At 42.2% G+C, this 23669-nt stretch overlaps 1 pseudogene; it reads left to right on the forward strand.

Annotated features, from left to right (window-relative positions):
• Positions 1-11549: 11549 nt before the first annotated feature.
• LOC104671794 lies at positions 11550-21908 on the forward strand (annotated as a pseudogene).
• The last annotated feature ends 1761 nt before the right edge of the window (positions 21909-23669 follow it).

A 23669-nucleotide genomic window follows, 5' to 3' on the forward strand; every position in this document is an offset into this window, starting at 1 on the left:
AGGACCCTCAGCTATAGGTCTGTTGGAGATTGCTTGAGGTCCACTCCAGACCCTGTTTGCCTGGGTATCAGCAGCAGAGGTTGCAGAAGATAGAATATTGCTGAACAGCGAGTGTACCTGTCTGATTCTTACTTTGGAAGCTTCCTCTCAGGGGTGTACTCCACCCTGTGAGGTGTGGGGTGTCAGACTGCCCCTAGTGGGGGATGTCTCCCAGTTAGGCTACTCAGGGGTCAGTGGCCCACTTGAGAAGGCAGTCTGTCCGTTCTCAGATCTCAACCTCCTGTGTTAGGAGATCCACTGCTCTCTTCAAAGCTGTCAGACAGAGTTGTTCGCGTCTGCTCAGGCCTCTGCTGCTTCCCGTGTTGTTTTTTTAGCTGAGCCCTGCCCCCAGAGGTGGAGTCTATAGACAGGCAGGTTTCCTTGAGCTGCTGTGAGCTCCACCCAGTTCGAGCTTCCCAGCAGCTTTGTTTACCTACTTAAGCCTCAGCAATGGCGGGCACCCCTCCCCCAGCCTTGCTGCTGCCTTGCGGTTAAATCATCACTGACTGATGTGTTAACAATGAGGGAGGCTCCGTGGGTGTGGGACCCTGCTGGCCAGGTGTGGGATATTATCTCCTGGTGTGCCCGTTTGCTTAAAGCGCGGTATTGGGGTGGGAGTTACCCGATTTTCCAAGTGTTGTGTGTCTCAGTTCCCCTGGCTAGGAAAAGGGATTCCCTTCCCCCTTGTGCTTCCCAGGTGAGGCGATGCCTCGCCCTGCTTCAGCTCTCGCTGGTCAGGCTGCAGCAGCTGACCAGCACCGATTGTCCAGCACTCCCTAGTGAGATGACCCCAGTACCTCAGTTGAAAATGCAGAAATCACCGGTCTTCTGTGTCGCTTGCTCTGGGAGTTGGAGACTGGAGCTGTTCCTATTCGGCCATCTTGCTCCGCCCTGGACTGTGTTTTCAATAGCAAACCTACAGCCAGGCTGAGCTGGGCCCAGGAGAGCCTGACCCTGAGCCCCTCCCAGTCCAACACTGGAGTGCTAGAGCTGCAAGGCGCACCTCAGAGATGAAGGAGAATTTACCTGCCAAGCTCAGAACCCTCTGGGAACAGCAGAGCTCCTTGACGCTCTCCCTGCAGAGTGAGTGTCAAGGGGCTGCACGCCAGACGGCAGCCTCTCACAACCTGCAGCTCCCAGATAGCTAAGCAAGTGGCCCCCTGGGGTCACCCAAGGGAATAGGAGTGCACTCAGCCCAGATTCAAAGTCAGCTTTGAGACCTGATTCCTTGCGTGGCTTTTCTGGGAACCAGTGGTGTTTATAATGTTCTGCCAGCAGCTCCTGCAGGCCCTGGCTGAAGGTCTGCAGCTGTGGCTCGCTCATGAGCCCCTTGGTGCCGAGGAACTTGGAGATGAAGGACACGGAGGCCGCGATCGCGCCTATCATGGTGGCGGCCTGGGTGTGGAAGGGATGCATGGGGGCCGCGTGCGGGGGCGGCCCGGGGCCGCCGGGGCTCGGCAGCGCGGCCCCGAGGGCGGAGTGGCCACCCCGGGCTTCCTCACCGGCCAGAAGGCTGAGAGGAAGAGAGGGCCTGAGGGGCGGATGGCTGCTTTTTTTTTTTTTTGTCTTTCTGTAGACTAAAAAAGTTATTTTCCAGACAGGAGGCGGCAGGAGAGAGGAAGAGACGAGCGATGGTGGCCCGGTCACATCGCTGGGACCTCCCCAGCCGCCTCCGCCTCCAGCTCCCCAGCATCCGAATATCCCAACAGTTGCATTTCCAGCTCCCAGGGGCGACCATTTCCAGCTCGAGGGGCGACTCTTTCTTTTCTTTTTATTTTTTTCAAGATGGAGTCTTGCTCTGTCACTCAGGCTGGAGTGCAATGGTGCAATCTCAGCTCACTGCAACCTCCACCTCCTGGGTTCAAGTGATTCTCCTGCCTCAGCCTCCCAAGTAGCTGGGATTACAGGCATGTGCCACCGTGCCCGACCCAGAACCTTCTCTTTCTTATTTTATTTTTATTAGAGACAAGGTTTCACCATGTTGGCCAGGCTGTTTGCGAACTCCTGACCTTGTGATCCACCCGCCTCAGCCTCCCAAAGTCCTGGGATTACAGGCCTGAGCCACCGTGCCTGGCTAAGAACCTTCTCTTTCTTACACAAATTTTGTTCCTTGCTATTATTTATTTTACTTTATTGTTTTTCTTAGATTTCTAGGTATTTCTTTGTAATTTAACCATATATCTCACCAGGAAAAATGAAACTATTTTAAGAATTTACAACAAAGCTCTTCCTCCTCCTCTAGCTGTGTGAAGTGCTGGCTCCCCCTTCACCTTCTGCCATGATTTTAAGTTTACTGAGGCCTCCCCAGAAGCCGAGCAAAAGCAGAAGCCACTATGCTTCTTGTACAGCCTGCAGACCCAACAATAAAACCCTTGCTCCAGAAAGCATCCAGAAGGAACCATCCTTCATTTTATAGTCCGGTAAGCTCAATAGGAAAGCTGAACGTTTTAAGCATGGTAGTACTGGAAATTTTCCGATAAGACTTTTACCTGGCACTTAAATATGTATAAATGTACATAAAGACAAACTAGTAAGCATGACTTGGGGAAATGGTCAGACCTTGTATTGTGTTTTTGGCCTTGAAAGTAGCAAGTGACCAGAATTTGCCATGGCAACAGGCTTTTAAAAAGACCCTTAAAAAAGACACTGTCTCAACTGTGGTGTTAGCACCAGCCAGCTCTCTGTACATTTGCTAGCTTGTAGTTTTCTAAGACTGAGTAAACTTCTTATTTTTAGAAAGTGGAGGTCTGGTTTGTAACTTTCCTTGTACTTAATTGGGTAAAAGTCTTTTCCACAAACCACCATCTTTTTTGTGAACTTTGTTAGTCATCTTTTATTTGGTAAATTATGAACTGGTGTAAATTTATACAGTTCATGTATATTGATTGTGGCAAAGTTGTATAGATTTCTATATTTCGGATGAGAAATTTTTCTTCTCTCTATAATAAATTGTTATCTTGGCATTTAAAAAAAAAGAAAGAGAAGGTTCTCATATTTTACTATTTGGTTTAGCTCTTATTTTAATTTAAATGATCAAAGTAAAATAAATAATTATTTGCTCTAACAAAGATTAGACTCACTTTTCATAACCCAAACCATACAACATGATAGACCAGATCATAGAATTTCTCCTATAGAGCAAAAAGATACTCCTATTTGTAATAGGTAGAAAAGTCTTATAGCTCTATTGAGAAAAGAAGAATACGATGTACAGGAAATAAAAGCTCTTCCTTTCGAGTGAGAGGGGTAGAGGGAGGAAGGTGGAGAAAAGAAAGAAAAGGGAGAAAGGAAGTATGGGAAGTATGACACATGGATCTGATAGACCTTCTCCAGTCTTCTTTCCAAAGAACACAGGTGTATTGGGTAAATCCAAATGAGGATATCTGGCCCCTTCTCTATCTTGGGGACTTTGGAAAGAGACTGTCTCTCAGAACTGGAGAGAGAAGCATGCCAAGTAAATTTAATAGCAACTCTGAGTTCTATCTGAGAGCTTATCAGAAGTAGCTGCTGTAATTAGGATGAGAGTTCTTAGAACTGAGGTTTGAAAGGCAGAACACTCTAACTGGAGTTAAGGAGTTCAGACACTCCTAAGGGGTAACAAGGTGGAGTCAAATCAATGGAAAGAGAATACAAAGTCCTCACTGAGCTGAGGACAAAAAGAACACAAGTTCATTGCCGTAACTGTCAGCAATAAATACCATCAATGGAAACAGTTCATAAATTAAATAAACCAGCCAGTATACCTCCCAACCACAAGGACCAGCTTAGGGCCAAGGAGACACATTTCCCTTAATTCTCTCAATAACCCCAACTAATAACTTCAGCACACTGCAAAAGATGCTTCTAGCAGTCCAGTAACTCCACTATTCTTCCAAAAGATGCTACTTGGGGAGGAACCCAGAAGGGAAGCAGAATCCCAAAAGAACCTGAGTAATACAAGATAAACGAAATTACGTAAAGAGAAAAATTAAATGTTTGGATCCTACCACTTCATGCTGACTTGGGCTATAACTGATTTATATATTTTTTCTGATTACCTAGAGACATAAAAAAGCACATTTGAGTTGTTGCAGTCCATTGGCAACCTCACAATGCAGAAGTTTAGCTACAGAAGCGACAATTTTATTCATGAGAAGACTGAAGCACAGAGGGCTTAAATGTCTTTGCCAAGGTTAAAGCTGAAAATAGAATGATGATTTCAACTACAGTTGACCTTAGTAGAAAGCATGTCCTCTTTGCCAAATATGAGTATCTTGATCCCTCAGCAAAGGCTCTTTTTCCTTCACCTTCACTCTCCAGCCACTGCCTTTCTTTTCCTACTCCAACTTCTAGGTGATGATACAGCTCTTCATTCTGCTTAAGACCATGTGTCTGATGTTTATTATAGATACAATTAGTTTAAAGTTTGTTTAAAGTTACAGATAAAAAAACTTACAAGTTACTTTACATCAGGCCATCTATAAAAACAAATCAAAGAGGAACTCACAGTCACTTGTAGATTCTGAACAGATGTCTTTGGCAAGAATAGAATGTAGAAAGAAGAAAATTCCAAACCATGATGCCACTTGGACAGTTCTGAGAACACTGATACAGCTTCCCCATTTTTAAATTTATAATTACAGTAAAACTCTGGTGAAAATACAAGTTGAGAATGTATCAGCTGACAAAAGAATATTTTCTTTTTTTTTTTGGGACGGAGTCTCGTTCTGTCGCCTGGGCTGGAGTGCAGTGGCCGGATCTCAGCTCACTGCAAGCTCCGCCTCCCATGTTTACACCATTCTCCTGCCTGAGCCTCCCGAGTAGCTGGGACTACAGGTGCCCACCACCTCACCCTACTAGCTTTTTGTATTTTTTAGTAGAGACGGGGTTTCACCGTGTTAGCCAGGATGGTATTGATCTCCTGACCTCGTGATCCGCCCGTCTTGGCCTCCCAAAGTACAGGGATTATAGGCTTGAGCCACCGCGCCCGGCCGAGAATATTTTCAACAAGAATGACCACTCAGACTTTTGACGTTGGAATCTATGATAGTTAAAAGAGAAGGGTAACTATTCGAGATGTGCAAGGATGCTGAACAGGAGGTATTCTACTCCACCCATCACTTGACCTCCTTTCACAATTTGTGGTGCTCCTGGGTATCAAAGACCTAATTGTTTTAATGACTATTCTTTCTGTGGGTTTTTAAATAATTAATTTGTTTCCTATTCAGTCTAAGCTCTCAAGAAAACTGTGGAGTCTTGTCATAATACTTTGTAATTTATAACTTTCCTTTAGTTATATTCTTTCCTGGTATTCTCACAGTACTTCATGTGATAGGTGATGCAGATGAGAAACAGTGGTTCCAAGAATTCAAGCAATTTCTGCAAGGCCCCGTTACTGGAACATGAGGAGCTGGGATTCCAAACCCAGTCTTCCAATGGCAAATCCCTTTCCACTCTAATTCCTTCCTGAATTTATCTGATTTACAGCAGGGTAATGACTCCTAAACCTTAACTCTGCCCTAGGAAATTACTCATACTTTCTCTTTATCATCAAAAAGGAGTCTGTCAAGAATCAGTGTCAAAAATTCTTAATCCCGTGAACTGTATTGCTCTTCTAAATTTAACTCTACACCAAATTATGCATAGAAAGAGATTCGTTGGCCTGCAGACCTGAGATTCTGAAATTTTCTGTAGTGCCTAACAGACCTTTTTGATCCATCACATTTAGTCACATCAATCATATTAACTCAAATAACACATTGTAGAGAAAATAATGTAACTTGATTGATGTGAACAGATGTGACATGGGACAATTAAGTTTCAGTTTAAGGACCCAAGGAGAGAAAACACCTGATGCTCTATAAGGTTCACTAAACAAAGACCCCATTGCTAACAGTATAAATAGGATTTATAGGCTTTGTTTTCCCAAGTGGAAGAGAGAAGCAATACAATATATCTTAATAGTATAATATGTGTTTATCTACTGTGTATGGGCAGAAAATTCCCCGATTGTCTGAAATCTAATATTTCCTGTTGCATTCTAGAGCCAAGTCTAACCTCGCAATACTAATCCACAGGGAAAATAACACTGTATTTTAGGAAATAAATTATAATTATTATACATATGGAGGAAAACATTTCAAAATAATTCAATATATTACTTTAAGAAAAATAAGTAATTTTAATATACTTGAAATGTGAATAATACTTTATTGGGAATTTTTTTTTTTTTTTTTTTTTTTTTTTTTTTTTTTTTTTTTTTTTTGAGACAGAGTCTCACTCTGTCGCCCAGGCTGGAGTGCAGTGGCCAGATCTCAGCTCACTGCAAGCTCTGCCTCCTGGGTTCGCGCCATTCTCCTGCCTCAGCCTCCCGAGAGGCTGGGACTACAGGCGCCTGCCACCTCGCCCAGCTAGTTTTTTGTATTTTTTAGTAGAGACGGGATTTCACAGTATTAGCCAGGATGGTCTCGATCTCCTGACCTCGTGATCTGCCCGTCTCAGCCTCCCAAAGTGCTGGGATTACAGGCTTGAGCCACCGCGCCTGGCCTCTGGGAATATTTTTAAAGCATTTTAGATAGTGAATATTTAAAGGCATTTACATTGGTACAAAAGATTATAACCATTCCTTTCAAAGTCTTCTTTTTCTTGAGTTCTACTTCTTAATTTAAGCCTAAATAAAACAAAGATCAAAATATACTGGGAGTTGAGTCCATTCTCTATCTCCCACTGCAAGACTGAGTAGTAGTGGTGCCCATACCTAGCACCATGGCCTCCTTGAATAAAGTCTGCCTTACCAGCTTAAGAAAATACTCACATACACACATATTTAATGGAAGAAACAGGGAAACATTTGGTAGTTTTAAGTATGTGTGTGTGTGTGTGTATATATATGTGTGTATATATACACACATATATATACACACACACACCTATATTAGGTATATATACCTATATATGAAAACAACAAAAAGAAGACATATAGTATATGTATACACATGCGTGTATATACACACTTGTGTGTACATGTCTACTTGAATGTGTGTATACATATATATATATGCATATATATATACTTAAAACTACCAAAGTTTTCCTGTTTTTTTCCCATTGGATATTGAGAAAAGTAACACTTGTATCTTATATATCTTATTAGAGGAAATAATTTATAATCAATCTAATGTGTTTTTTTGGATTTTTGTTTTTAGTTTTTTTTTTTTTTTTTTTTTTGAGATGGAGTCTTACTGTGTTGCCCAGGCTGGAGTGCAGTGGCGTGATCTTGCTCACTGCAAGCTCCGCCTCCTGGGTTCACACCATTCTACTGTCTCAGCCTCCAAGTAGCTGGGACTACAGGCGCGCACCACCATGCCTAGCTAATTTTTTTTTTTTTAAAGAGACGGGCTTTCACCTTGTTAGCCAGGATGGTCTCGATCTCCTGACCTTGTGATCCGCCTGCCTCGGCCTCCCAAAGAGCTGGGATTACAGGCGTGAGCCACAGCGCCCAGCCAATCTAATGTTTTTAAAACATATCTTTATTTTTTCTTTTTAACATTTCTCTCTTTCCTATCTCTAACACTCTTTCCCTTTTTTTCAGTCATCTCTCTCAGGTTAAATAATCCTCTTTCTATTTTGCTTTCCTCCCTCTTTTATTTCTTCAGTGATTTACGAAAGGAACACCCAGGATTTCAGTACCCAATTCTTAGATGCTGTGTTTCTGGCCCCTGGCATGCACAGTTAGTGCTTCCTAGGAAGCTGCTGCACAGAGGCGAAGTCTGGAGAGAGAGCGTGCCACCTCGCAACAGCTGTGTGGCCTTGGCCATGGACTGGGTTCCTGTGCTTAAGGTTTCTTATCTTCATACTTGAGATAATCACAGTTACACACCCCATGGAGTAATTAGTGAGAATTAAACGAATTGATTCTAAAGTGCGTTATATATTTAGTAGTAGTAGTAGATGCTCAGTATGTTCGTTTATTTTCTCCTTTGTTGAGGGATTGAGTTTCATCTTTTTATAGAAGTTACAGTTTTTCTACCAATTTTGTTTCTTCTTCTCTCCATTAATGCCCAAGAAAGGAGACGAAGACGAAAATTGCAGGTTTCTTCTCCTCTTTCCCCTAATTTTGTTCATATTACAAAGCATTTCAGCATGGTAGGGTATAGCATCATGCTGAATGCTTTATAACATGAACTGAAATTAGTTTATGAGAATGAAAGATGAATAAAGCAATTTACAGGGAAGTGAAAATCGGGAAGGGGCAGAGAGGCATTATAATTACAAGACAAAAAATTGTGTATGGGCCAGGAATGGTGGTTCACACATGTAATCCTAGCAATTTGGGAAGCTGAGGAAGGAGTTCGCTTGAGCCCAGGAGTTCAAGACTAGCCTGGGCAACATAGTGAGGTCTCATTCTATATAAAAATCCAAAAAAATTGACAGGCTTGGTGGCACATGTCTGTAGTTCCAGCTACTCGGGAGGCTGAGGTTAGAGGATTTCTTGAGCCCGGGAGGTCGAGGCTGCAATGAGCTGTGATCATGCCACTGTACTCCAGCCTGGGCAACAGAGTGAGACCGCATCTCCAAGAAACAAAACAAAACACAAAGTTGTGTATAGCATCCCAGGCCCTTCACAGTAATCCTATCCAAATGCTCATGCTTCTGGCCTCCATTCCTGAGAAGCACCTGCTTTAGCCACATGAGAAGGCTTTCTATGCCCCAGGCCCTTCGCAGTAATCCTATCCAAATGCTCATGCTTCTGGCCTCTATTCCTGAGAAGCACCTACTTTAGCCACATGAGAAGGCTTTCTATGCCCCAAACTTTCCTTTCCCCCTTTTCTACCTGTCGGAATTCTAGTCGCCCTTCAAGAACCATCTGAAATGTTACCATCCCTGAGAAGCTTCCCCCATTCCGCTAGATGAGATTAATAACTGCTCCTCTCCGGCTCCACAGCTCTGTTACCACACTAGCACAGCCCATTGTTTACTTGCCCGAATCCCCTCCTAACCTCTTTGAAGGAGTCTTTTTTCTTTTTTTTTCCTTCTTTTTTTTTTTTTTTTTTTTTTTTTTTGAGGCAGAGTCTCACTGTGTCACCCAGCCTAGAGTGTAGTGGCAGGATCGTGGCTCAGTGCAACCTCCACCTTCCAGGTTCAAGTGATTCTCCTGCCTCACCCTCCCTCGTAGCTGGGATTACAGGCATGTGACACCATGCCCAGGTAATTTTTGTATTTTCAGTAAAGATAAGGTTTCACTGTGTTGACCAGGCTTGTCTTGAACTCCTGACCTGAGATGATCCGCTCGTCTCGGCCTCCCAAAGTGCTGGAATTATAGGCGTGAGTCATTGTGCCCAGACAAGAAGGGATCTTGTCTTACTAACTCACTTAACCCCAGTGAGAAAACCCAGTACATTTTTTTCAGCTTTTATTTTAGACTTAGAGGGTACACGTGCAGATTTGTGTACACTCTAAGATTATCCCTGGGTATATTGTGTGATGCTGAGGTTTGGAGTATGAATGATCCTGTCACCAAGGTACTGAGCATAGTACTCAGTAGTTAGTTTAGTACATTTATATAGAGTTGATTTTGTAAAACACAGAGATCTCAATAATAATTATCTTTAACAATCACGGCTAGGCACGGTGGCTCAAGCCTGTAATCCCAGCACTTTGGGAGGCCAAGACGGGCGGATCACGAGGTCAGGAGATCGAGACCATCCTGGCTAACACGGTGAAACCCCATCTCTACTAAAAATGCAAAAAACTAGCCGGGCGAGGTGGCGGGCGCCTGTAGTCCCAGCTACTCCAGAGACTGAGGCAGGAGAATGGCCTGAACCTGGGAGGCGGAGCTTGCAGCGAGCGCAGATCCAGCCACTGCACTCCAGCCTGGGCGACAGAGCGAGACTCCGTCTCAAAAAAAAAAAAAAAAAAAAAAAATCACATTGTTCTTAAAATATATGTAAAATGATATTTCATGGATGTTGAGAGCTTAAGGCATTTTTTTTTTAAACTTGCCTGCATAGCACTCAACTTATAAGATTCTCTCATGTATCCACAGCCTTGTTCAAATATTTCACTGGAGGGGTGTTTTCAGAAGAAGAGGAGTGAAGGAAGAGGAATAAAGCAGGAGAAAATAAAGCTTAGAAAGAGTGTGGTGTCAGCTGAACAGCAGCTTTAGTTTGTTTCACTGGAGAAGATCTGGGACGTGAATTACAACACAGATTTGAGTTGCCTTGAGGCAAGGAGGAGGACTTTTGGATTCCCACACCAGTCAGCCATTGGCCAAGGTTAAGGTAGTGTAGCTTTCAAGGTAGAGGAGGTAACTCCTGGCTGCTATTTGACCTAGGGAAATTCTCTGTAAAGAGAGAGGGAAAACTTTTGAGTTGTTACTAGCTAACACTCAAGAGTCTTTGCAGAATGGGTGCTTCAGTTGATAAAAAGAATCTCAGCAGAAGACCATGCCATCCTCTAATTAAAATGTCCTTGGATTCTAGAGCAAATGCTCAGAAAAAGTAGAAGTGTTCCCATGTTTGAGGACAAATGTTAATATTAGACTATTCTAAGCTCTGAGTGTAGCCATGCATTTACTCATTTAATTATCCATGCACTCAGTTAATTAACATTTATTGAGTCCTGCTTATTATGGCCCACTCCAGTAAACAATGCAACAACGTTTAAGCCAGATGCCCTTGAATGTGATAATCTAATGGTTTTTAGTGATTTAGTATTAGAAGCCATACTTTAACAAAATAGCTGATCACTGGGTGGTATATCAGGATTCTCTAGAGAGGCAGAACTAATAGAATAGATGTATATATAAAGGGGAGTTTATTAAGGAGTATTGACTCACACAATAACAAGGTGAGGTCCCACAATAGGCTGTCTGCAAGCCAAGGAGCAAGGAAGCCAGTCCAAGTCCCAAAGCTGAAGAACTTGGAGTCTAATATAGGAGGGCAGGAAGCATCCAACATGGGAGAAAGATGTAGGCCGGAAGACTAAACCAATCTAATCTTTCCACGTTCTTCTGCCTGCTTTTATTCTGGCTGTGCTGGCAGCTGATTAGATTGTGCCCACCCAAATTGAAGGTGGACCTGCCTTTCTTGGCCTACAGAGAAACACCCTCACAGACATGCCTAGGAACAATACTTTGCATCCTTTAATCCAAACAAGTTGAAATTCACTATTAACCATCACAGGTGAGATGGATCCATATACTATCCTTTCTGCAAACAGCCTCTAGAGATGTGAATGGATAATTTAGACTGAGTCCCAGCTGCATTAAAGGGTGGATCTGAGCCTATCAGGAGCACTAACCAGTGACTTACCTGTTGGTGTTAAGACCGTGGACCCATGACTATTACCTTTACCAAATACAGAGTGCCTGGCAATATCAGAGACTCTGCATAGCATTACAAAATATGTGGGTCTGTGAATCCATGTGCTTTATAAGTTGTATATTATTAGTTTGTTTGTTTTCCTCTTATCTAGGATTAGTTTGAGTCTTCTCTCTTTGATTAAACATATTTTAGGTTGTGGTAGCCAGCATGCTTGCAAGGAAAGAAGTTGTTGCCAGTCTGCTGGAACATGCAACGAAAAATGTTCCTTACAACCCTCAAAGTAACCTAGATTCCATTATGGGCATGGAAGTTCCTATTAGACAAGAAAATTCATATTTAAATCCCTTCCTTTAGGCTGGGCGTGGTGGCTCACGCCTGTAATCCTAGCACTTTGGGAGGGCAAGGCGAGCGGATCACCTGAGGTTGGGAGTTTGAGACCAGCCCGGCCAACGTGGTGAAACCCAGTCTCTACTAAAAACACAAAAATGACTGGGCACGGGGGCTCCCGCCTGTAATCCCAGCACTTTGTGAGGCCAAGGCAGGCAGATCACCTGAGGTCAGGAGTCCGAGTCCAGCCTGACCAACATGGAGAAACCCTGTCTTTACTAAAAATACAAAATTGGCCAGGCATGGTGGCACATACCTATAATCCCAGCTACTAGGGAGGCTGAGGCAGGAGAATCACTTGAACCTGGGAGGCGGAGATTGCGGTGAGCCCAGATTGTGCTATTGCACTCCAGCCTAGGCAACAAGAGTGAAATTTTGTCTCAAAAAATAAAATAAAATAAAATAAAAATAAATAAAAATACAAAAATTAGCCAGGCATGATGGTGCATGCCTGTAATCCCAGCTACTCGGGAGGCTGAGGCAGGAGAATCGCTTGAACCTGAGAGCTGGAGGTTGCAGTGAGCTGAGATCGTGCCATTGCACTCCAGAGCCTAGGCCACAGGAGCGAAATTCCATCTTAAAAAAAATAAAACATAAAAATAAATAAAAAATCCTTTCCTTTCTGAAGAGAGTCACTATAAAAAAAAATGACTCCAAGGTTTCTAAAATGAGTGGCTAAGGAGCAACAAAACTCGTAAGTGAGACAGCAAATCCTGGGAGATGAAAGTTGAGAGAGAAGTGTTTGAATCGGCTAAAATAATTTTACAGCTTCTTCCCATCCATAGATATAAGAGTTCTTCCCTTGTGGGGGGCTTTGCTTCTTGAGCCTGATCACCCCATCTTGTCAGAGATCATCTCTATTTCCTCCCTTTTGATCCAGTTTCCATTCTTTTCTCCCCGCTCATAAAGTTTCAAGCTGCTGCTTCTTTTATCACTCTGCCTGGTGTTAAGATTCTGGTTGCCCTTTGTTCATACTTTTATGCCCTTTGTTCATATGTTTATGGACTGTACCTAACTCCATTCATTGCATGCATACCTTTGAATTGTGGAATCCCAGAACAATAAGAGCCCTAGATTCCCCAGCCACCAGGAAGAGAATATCTTTACTTATCTTCTAGGTCTTCAGGAGATCTCAGATCTTTAGGATAGTGGTTTTCAATCAGTGGAAATTTTGCTGCCCTGGGGACATTTAGCAATGCCTGGAAATGTTTTTGATGGTCACAGCTGGGGCAGGAAGGAGGGTGCTACTGATATCTAGTTGGGAAAGGCCAGGGATGTTGCTAAACACATTAAAATGCACAAGACGGCCCCTAAGAACAAGGGATTATTTGGTCTAAAAAAACCAATAGTGTTGAAGCTGAGAAACCTGGCTCAGCCAGGCACTGCAGTTCATACCTAAAATCTCAGAACTTTGGGAGGCCAAGGTGGAAGTATTGCTTAAGCCTAGGAGTTCAAGACCAGCATGGGCAACATAGGGAAACCCTGTCTATGAAAAATTTTAAAAGTAGCTGGGTGAGGTGGCACAGGCCTGTGGTCCTAGCTACTCAGGAGGCTAAGGTAGGAGGATCATTTGATCCCAGGATGTTGAGGCTGCAGTAAGCTGTCATCATGCCACTACATTTCAGCTTGGGCAACAGAGTGAGATCCTGTCTCAAAAAACAAAAACAGAAAAAGAGAAACTTGGCTATAGAACACTAAGCAAGTTAGGTTTTTTTCCCTTCAAGTCCCTACAAACTGGCACTTCCCCTCACTAGAGTTGCAAACTCCTCTCTTCCAGATAACAAGAAGACGTCTACTTTCATTAACCAAGAGTTCACGGGGTTCATGCTCAATCTACTTCCAGCTGCCAAAGAACATCATGAAGTAACCAAGGAGTTCCTTAGCCTGGTCGTATTGCTCTTCTCCATGGTCTGATCCCTCCCTCTATTGGTAAGCATTGCAAATGCAGCTTAAAGGACAGAATTCCTCAATCCCTACTGTAAATATGTAGAGGGTGGCATGGGGATTGGAGTACTGTATTCAATAGGCTATCTTCTATCTCCTCAGCTTCCAAGAACAAAAATCTGTTGGAGACACAATAGAACTTTTTTTTTTTTTTGAGACGGAATCTCAGTATTGTTGCCCAGGCTGGAGTGCAGTGGCACTATCTCAGCTCACTGCAACCTCTGCCTCCCAGGTTCAAGCGATTCTCCTGCCTCAGCCTTATGAGTAGCTGGGATTACAGGTGTGTGCCACCACGCCCAGATAATTTCTGTATTTTTAGTAGAAACAGGGTTTTGCCTAGTTGGCCAGGCTCGTCTTGAACTCGTGACCTCAGGCGATCCACCCTCCTTGGTCTCCCAAAGTCCTAGAATTACAGGTGTGAGCCACCGCGCCCCACCTATACAATAAAACTTTTAAAAAAATACATGAGGTCAGCTTTTAAAGAAATTTTATTTCTTCAGGTACAGTATAAAATCATGCATTTTTCATAAAGACAGAAATGAAAACCTACTACTATCAAGTATAACTTGTCTGCGTACCTTCAGAATTGTAGAAGCCACATTGGGGTTCAAAGCATAAATTCAAGTACATTTATTAGCTGTGGAATCCTGGGCAAATAATTATGAAGGCATTAGTTCCTTCATTTGTTAAAAAATATATATATTTTCATCTGTATAACAGTAACTACCCTGTATGGTTTAGTGAGGTGCTAAGTAAACTATTGTGCATGAATCATTAAGAACAGTATTTGGAATTCAATGAATGGCAGATATGATGAGTTTAAGTTATATATATATATTAAGTTATCTGGACACAATAAACTCTGGTCCTAGAGACAGGTAGCATCTGTCACCTTCTTGCATTGCATTATGTAGGGAAAAGAAGAAGCCAGCATTGCCTCTCCTCTGACCTGCTCGAAAACTACCCTAAGTCACTGCAGCACAAAACTGGCTGTATCTCTGTACCGAAAAAAAAAAAAAAAAAAAGAAAAGTCTTCAGTGGTTACTATTGACAACCCCATCAGAGGTCACATGAGTGGCCTACATGACTTTATATATAGTTCTTACTGCTAACCAGGAGATTGAATGGATTGACTAGCTCCTGGTTTCAAGTCTGGGAAGAACCCATTACATACATCAATGACCTAGTAGGAGTCATTGATGGTAGGAGTCATTCCTGGTAGGAATCCCCCACCAACTCTGGATGGGCTCGACTTCATGACTGTATTCATCATTATCTACCTGTCATGGGATGAGGCCCAGGTACTTTTCTAATTCAGAGCCCACTGTGACACAGAAAGGGAAAGGCAGGGAACAGAGACAAATCTTTGTTTTTAGATGCAAATATACTTGATAACACTATAGAAAAAAAGCAAAGAAATAATTTTAAAAAAAGACAGTGCATTATGGGGCCAGGAGTAGTGGCTCATGCCTGTAGTCACAGCACTTTGGGAGGCCAAAGTGGGCAGATCACTTGAGGTCAGGAGTTTGAGACCAGCCTAGACAACATAGTGAAATCCCGTGTCTACGAAAAATAAAAAAATGAGTCAGGCATGGTGATGCATGCCTGTAATCCCAGCTACTCAGGAGGCTGAGGCAGGAGAATTGCTTGAACCTGGGAGGCAGAGGTTGCAGTGAGCCACGATCATGCCACTGTACTCCACCCTGGGTGACAGAGTGAGACTTCATCTTGAAGGAAGGAAGGAAGGAAGGAGAGGAAAGGAAAGGAGGGAGGGAGGGAAGGAGGGAAGGAAGGAAGGAAATCATGGGCTCTGAGGCGCTCATAGTATTCTCTTGATATACGGGTTTATATTTAACTATTTGTTCAACTGTACTGTTATGTTACATACTCTTTTTTTATGTATATATTTCACAATTGAGCTGAAAATATACCACATGACTAATACTCTTCATTACACAAAGGATTATATTATTATAAGGAAAAGCTGGGGTATCAATAACTCAGAGTCTCTCAAAAGAATTAGACTTCAAATATGAGAAAATTTTAAGTAATATTTTAACCTATGTATTCTGCTTATATTTTTCTTTTTGTACATGCCCAGGACTGATAAATAATAAAAATTAGTATTTAAATCCATACAAATTACTTCATTTATTTACTTATTTTTTTTCTTTTTAGTGACAGAGACTTGCTCCATTGACCAGGTTGGTGTGCACTGGCATGATCATAAGTCACTGCAGCCTCAAATTCCTGGGCTCAAGTGATCTCAGCCTCAGCATCCCGAGTAGCTGAGATTACAGGAGTGTGCCACTGTGTCCAGCTAATTTTTGTTTTTTTGTTTTTTGGTCCTGCTATTTTGCCCAGGTTGGTCTTGAACTCCTGGCCTCAAGTGATTCTCCCACCTCGGCCTCCCAAGTGGTAGGGTTACAGAGAGGCATGAGCTACTGAGTTTGGCCAAATTTCAGTAAATATATAATAAAAATTCTAGGTCATAATAAAAAGGAAAGAAAGTTTCTTATGTATGTTGGTGTTGGCTCCCTTGACCATCACCCTAATACTGATCCAGTCAGCCTTTTTTTTTTTTTTTTTTTGAGACGGAGTCTGGCTCTGTCGCCCAGGCTGGAGTGCAGTGACCAGATCTCAGCTCACTGCAAGCTCCGCCTCCCGGGTTTACACCATTCTCCTGCCTCAGCCTTCCGGGTAGCTGGGACTACAGGCGTCTGCCACCTCGCCCGGCTAGTTTTTTGTATTTTTTAGTAGAGACGGGGTTTCACCATGTTAGCCAGGATGGTCTCGATTTCCTGACCTCGTGATCCGCCCGTCTCGGCCTCCCAAAGTGCTGGGATTACAGGCTTGAGCCACCGCGCCCGGCCCAGTTAGCCTTATATAGCCAAGATCACTGCCTCCAGCTGGCCTTAAGGGTCATTCTACATTCTCTCCTAATAGACTCTTGACCAGAAAATCTCTGCTATCCCTCTTTTTTTGTGGAAGTTGGCCACAGTTGTCTCTGAGGCTTGGAGGCACTACTTCCTCTCAGGAAGCTGAAGTTTCAGGGAGCAGCAGTCACAAACACCCTTTGACCAGAAATTCCACCTCAACCAGCAGATGGAATACAAATTATTCATAAGTGAATGTGTAGAAAATTAATTAACCCCAAATATATTTAGTATGTAAGTATTATATTTGACATTCATAATACATTTAAAAATTAATCGTAGGATACATTTCTAAAATCTTGCAGAAAAAACATTCCTAAATGATTTTTATGATTGCAATAGAATGCTATCATAAGCATAACCTCTTCACACACAGTGACATTGACAGAATTGCTGGCATTCATTTAGCTCTTCATTTACTTAAAACAAAGAATAATTAACATATTCTAATCACTGCAAAAACCTGTTCACTGACCCAAGATAATTTAAAAGCTTTCTTAACCTTCCTAATTTTAGCAAATTCCTTTAGGGGTTATTTTTTAATCCCTCTAACAATTCCTAGGTAGTTGGATGAATGAACAAATGAATCACTGTGTCAATCAACAGCTTTTGTTTATGGCTCCTATAGAAGAACAATACCCTCATGGAGCAAATCAAACTGACAACTGACTATGTGAGACATTAAATGAGACAGCGTACCCGAAAGCACCTTAAAATGATGTTTGGAATATCATAATAATTTAAGTGAAGTTATTAGAATTTCTATTTAAATGCAGCGCACCTCTCGGTTTCTTTTTGTAACATATGTAAAAGTATGGAAATTATAAAGAAATAATATTCAGAATAAAAATTCTTGCCATTAAATAACACTCCAAAAAACCCTGTTTTATGAATAAGTCCAACAGTTCTTAGAACTAATTATTATTTTAATAGGTTTTCCCAGGTTTGTTTTCTGCACTTTTTTTTTTACATAGGTGAGCTCTTACTGTATATATGACATTCTGCCTTTATGACTTTATATCATAAAGTATACTTTCCTCATAAGCACTAAAGGGTATTTGAAACATAATTTTTTGGCTCCCTAATACATTTTGTACTTCTTAATTTACAATTTGCCTATTGTCAAACAACAGTATTATTCAAGGTTTTGGGGTTTTGTTTTGTTTTTTTAAGTATTATAACCAAAGCTATATTAAACATTTGGATGTTAATCTTTGCATTTATTATTTCTTAATATTGATTTACAGGAGTGTTATTTAAGGATGAAACTGTGCAGTGAGCATCTGTTGATTTTTCCTGACTCGCTTCCATTTCCCCTTCTTTTGCTGGTAACATCTTACTTTGGAGAATCACACTGTATCCCAAGGAGCTTGGATAAAGCTGACTCTGTCCCTGCCTTCAAGGCTTGTGCAGGACCCCAGGGTGGGCAATCAGGACATTCTACCTTCCTCGCTGCAGTGACTGGTTTGGGACTGAATATGAGACCTAACTGAGGCAACGAGGTTCACTCTTGGGCTTTTCTAGGAACTACTGGAAAAGCCATTCCCTTTCATTAGGGTTGGCTATCTGATATCAGCCTGTGAAAGGAAAATAAATCTTGGGACCCTGAAATCACTAAGCCAAGGGAAAAGTCAAGCTGGGAACCACAATCAGGCAAACCTGCTTCCCATTTTAATTCCTAAATAAGATAGCTACAAAGATAAAAGAGCTACATACCTCCCTGACAATTTGCCCACAAGGAAATTTCTCGTGACCTCAAAATATTTACCCTGAATCAGTTGTGTTGAATTTCACTCCACCCCAACCCCCGCATCCCCCACCACATATCTTCACAGGTGCAGGACAGAAAAATCCTCCCTCTGCTCACCTGAGACAAATGCATATCTGATTGCCTCCTCTGCCCTATTGTCTATGTAAAAATACAGACTCACTGAGCCAGAAAAATTGTGTATTCAGTAAAAGGCTCATCAAAGACTCAAAAGAATGCAACCTTTTGTCTCTTATCTACCTATGACCTGGCAGTCTCCCCCACCACCACCTTGGGAACATGACCCTCAGGACCTCCTTAACCTCAGCAAAATTAACTTTCTACATTGGTTGAGAGCTGTCTCTGATATTTTGGGTTCACCAGCCCAACTTTCCAGCAATCACTGAGAGAGCTTGCCTTGGTATGAAGCTAACACAGAGGAGAGGTGGAAACTAGAGATGAAAAGGGGCAGATTCGACAGGGGCGCGGTGGCTCACGCCTGTAATCCCAGCACTTTAGGAGGCCGAGGTGGGCGGATCACGAGGTCAGCAGATCACGAGGTCAGCAGATCGAGACCGTCCTGGCTAACAAGGTGAAACTCTGTCTCTACTACAAATACAAAAAATTAGCCGGGCGCGGTGGCGGGCACCTGTAGTCCCAGCTACTCGGGAGGCTGAGGCAGGAGAATGGAGTGAACCCAGAACGCGGAGCTTGCAGTGAGCCGAGATTGCGCCACAGCACTCCAGTGTGGGCTACAGAGAAAGACTCTGTCTCAAAAAAAAGAAGGGAAGGGAAGGGAAGGGAAGGGGAGGGGAGGGGAGGGGAGGGGAGGGGAGGGGGCAGATTCGTAACAATATAATTTCAGTAACAGAATCTATCCTGATATAATCCACAAGAAATAATTCCCTGTTTCACCTAAGCTGGTTTGGAGTGGAGGTTTCTATCATGTGCATCCCTCAGAGACTAGATTGATAAAAAGAGTGTATGTGGATTTAAGACTGATGCTTGGCTGGGCACAGTGGCTCACCCCTCTAATCCCAGCACTTTGGGAGACTGAAGCAGGATGATCATTGAAGCCCAGGAGTTCAAGAGCAGCCTGGGCAACACAGCAAGATCCTGTCTCAAAAACATACATACATAAATAAATAGATAAAAAAATAAGACTGATGCTTTATTGCTAAAACTTTCAAAAAATTATCATTTATAAACACGGCCACATTGAATAAGGGTGTCATCACACCCTTATCAATGTTACATATTGCTATTTTGAAATCTCTACTTACCTCTATGAACCTATGGAGTATAAAAAAAAATACTAATTTTTTAGAAAAATGTGATTTCACTTTAATCTGTATTTCTTAAATAACTAGTGGTAATGTCTTTAATGTGCTAGCCATTTTGATTTTGTTAATATATTTTGTTCATTATCTGTTATTGTTATTAATGTTGTTTCATGAAATCTGAATTAGTTTTCAACTAGGTATTTTTTAGATTTTATTTTTCATATGTTTTATAAATATTTTTTAAACTTATTATTTGACTTCTATGTAGGTAAGCTCAATTTTTTTCTCCCTTAGGGAAATTTCTTCAATTCACACTTGAGGAGGAGAGAGCTGATAAGAAAAGGAAGTATGTTCAATCTATATTCTTATTCAACTTAGTAGAAAACGTTAAGTTTTAGTTTATAGAACAATAAGCATGACATCTTTGAATATTCCTAGTGCTATTTTTAACAAAAGAAACATTGATATTATACATGTTCATGATAATCTAACCATTTCCCATTCCTCATATGCTTTCTAGAAGGAATTTATCAAAAGCAATAACGGAATTCTCAAAAGAAGACTGTTTAAATGATGAAAAGGCTATTAATACTATTTTTATTAAGTCTTTAAAATTACAGCAACAAGGATTATAAACCTTTATAAAAGTCAAAGACAGTGAGTGCCATCAGAATGAGAACTTAATTGAACCCTCTTAGCTCATTTTATCTAAGCTACTCATACAGCTATGAGTTATCCAAAAATATAATATTGTCTAATATATGTATGCCACACTACTCAAGAAGAGAGATGAACTATTTAATAGAAGCTATTATCTTTTTTGTGGAAGTGGGTGAAATGGCTTTTCAGCAAACACTTGTGGCTTTCTTTAGAAAAAGTAGCAGCTTCAATATTTAGCTATATATGTCTTTTGACAAGGAGGATATAATCTTCCTTCCTTCCTTCCTTCCTTCCTTCCTTCCTTCCTTCCTTCCTTCCTTCCTTCCTTCCTTCCTTCCTTCCTTCCTCCCTCCCTCCCTCCCTCCCTCCCTCTCTCTCTCTCTCTCTCTCTCTCTTTCTTTCTTGAGACGGAGTCTCACTCTGTCACCCAGGCTGGAGTGCGGTAGTGCGATTTCGGCTCACTGCAACCTCTGCCTCTGGGCTTCAAGCAATGCTCTGGCCTCAGCCTCCCAAGTAGCTGGAATTACAGGCACCTGCCACCATGCCCAGCTAATTTTTGTATTTTTGGTAGAGATTGGGTTTCACCATGCTAGCCAGGCTGGTCTCAAACTCCCAAACTCAGGTATCTGCCTGCCTCAGCCTCCCAATGTGCTGGGATTGCAGGCTTGAGCCACCGCACCGGCCACTGGGATATCTTTTAAGGTCAGAGCCCCCATAGTATCCAATCCTGTGTCCTAAGTTTAGTGCAGTACCTGGACCCTAGTGGGTAGCAACAATTACTTATCTAAATGAATGAATGGGGCCAGTTGTTTCTTGGTTGTGTGGGGAAAAAATAGTATGTCTATTACACTGAATTATAGTTCCCTATCATTTTGGCATCAATATTAATAATGATTATAATAATAATACAATCTAACAAGTTAACTTTTGAGTTGTTATTATGTGACAAGCAATTTCCTTACAGCAAACCCAAGGTAAATAATGTTATGTCCTCCTTTTTACAGTTGAGAAAACTAAAGAAATTGAACAACTATGAAAAAAAAAAACAAAAAAAAAACAAACAAACCAGGGACCTTCCATTGGAGACCCCTTCCTCCTTTTTGGCTGCTTATCCAAGCGGCTTGTTCAAGGCCACATTGCAATTTAACAAGACAGCCAGGATTAGAACCCAGTTTTCCAGATTGTCATGTGAAAAGTTTCACTTTCTAAACTCCCGGGAGCCCGAGCAGTGTGAAGAAGAGACGAGAACGACCCCCTGACAGACCCAAGCCCGCGCGCCCCTGCATCCCGCACCCAGCGCCTACGTCCCGCCTCCCTCGCCGCCGCCGCCGCCTCCCTGTCGAAGAGAAAGTCTGAAGGGGATGCTAAAGGAGATAAAGCCAAGATGAAGGACGAACCACAGAGAAGATCTGCAAGGTTGTCTGCTAAACCTGCTCCTCCAAAACCAAAGTCCGAGCCTGAAAAGGCCCCTGCAAAGAAGGGAGAGAAGGTACCGAGAGGGAAAAAGGGAAAAGCTGATTCTGGCAAGAAGGGGAATAACCTTGCAGAAAATGGAGATGCCAAAACCGACCAGGCACAGAGAGCTGAAGGTGCTGGAGAGGCCAAGTGAAGTGTGTGCATTTTTGATAACTGTGTACTTCTGGTGACTGTACGGTTTGAAATACTATTTTTTATCAAGCTTTATAAAAATGCAGAATTTGGTTTTCCTTTTTTTTAAGCTATGTCGTTAGCACACAGAACACTTCATTGTTGTTTTTGGGGGAAGGGACATATGTCACTAACAGAATGTCTCCGGAGCTGGACTGATGTGGGGAAAACACCTTTCCCTTCTAGTTTTGAGAGACTTCCTCTTGGCTCCCAGGAGGAAGGATTTCCTGACTTTGACACACACGGCCACCTTGGCACAAAAGCCTTGTGATATGGCAAAACAAACTAATTTTTAGGTCCTCTTCTCCTTTTCCATCTCTCAGCGTCAACTTAACTCCCATAAGCCCAGATATCCACTGGGACCTGACCCCTAGTCATTGGTTACCAGCGTGTCAGGCAATCTAGACTTTCCAGTAATGCCACTGAGATGGCACCTGTCAAAAGAACAGTGGTTCTGTTTCTAGATCATGGATCTTCAGAAAAATTCTATTTTCGTTTCACTTCCTGAAAGTCAGAGTCGGCTTGTGAAAAGTTATTAAAGAACTAAATGTGAAATGTCAACCCTCACCCTGTTCAGAGCATCAGATGAAGACTTCACTGGGTTTTATAGTGGCTTTCTGATTTTTGGTAGTCCATTGAAGAAGGGAATTTGAAAGTTGTTGTATACTGTTAACGATTGTCTGTCCATGTCCTGCCTGAAATACCACGATTGTTTATGGAAAGTATCTTTAATAAAGCTGGATACGGTTTGGCTTGGAAAAAACAAAATAAATAAATAAATAAAAATAAAATTTTCCTCAATACCAAAGAAACTTTGGTGTGCTTCAAAATCACCTGCAGAGCTTTTAAAAAATACAGATCCCTGACTGCTCCCATCCCACAACTCACATTCAGTGTATCTCTGCTGGATTCCAGTCATCTGCATTTAAAATAAATTCACCAATTAAATATCATATTCTGCCAATTTTTGGACCACTATTCCAGAGTAAATGGCCTATTAAAAAGTGAGAGGGGCCGGGCGCGGTGGCTCACACCTGTAATCTCAGCACTTTGGGAGGCCACAGCGGGCGGATCACAAGGTCAGGAGATCAAGACTATCCTGGCTAACACGGTGAAACCCCGTCTCTACTAAAAATACACAAAATTAGCTGGGCATGGTGGCGGGCACCTGTAGTCCCAGCTGCTCGAGAGGCCGAGGCAGGAGAATGGTGTGAACCCGGGAGGCGGAGCTTGCAGTGAGCCGAGATTGCACCATTGCACTCCAGCCTGGGTGACAGAGCGAGACTCCGTCTCAAAAAAAAAAAAAAAAAAAGTGAGAGGGATTCCAATGACCCAATGCAAGTAAAAGGCTTTGTAAAAAAATGTTTAGACCAAGATTTTAATGGTAATAATGTTTTTCATTGTGCAGCAAGGGGCTGTTGTCCCATGATCACGGTCTGTGCCAACCCATGGAAGGCTTGGCATATATACACAAGTAAAACTGTAGGCCTGAAGTCTTTAGTTTTTATCGCATTTGGTTTTTAGAGGAAATCAAGGTTGAGAATAAGACCTCACACCTTGGAAACATAAAGAGTAAATTTATGGCCGGATGCAGTGGCTCACACCTGTAATCCCAACACTTTGGGAGGCTGAGACGGGACGGATCACAAGGTCAGGAGTTCAAGATCAGCCTGGCAAATATGGTGAAACCCGTCTCTACTAAAAATACAAAAATTAGCCAGGC

Source organism: Rhinopithecus roxellana, chromosome 4 (genome assembly GCF_007565055.1).
Source record: "Rhinopithecus roxellana isolate Shanxi Qingling chromosome 4, ASM756505v1, whole genome shotgun sequence".
Classification (NCBI taxonomy): Eukaryota; Metazoa; Chordata; class Mammalia; order Primates; family Cercopithecidae; genus Rhinopithecus; species Rhinopithecus roxellana.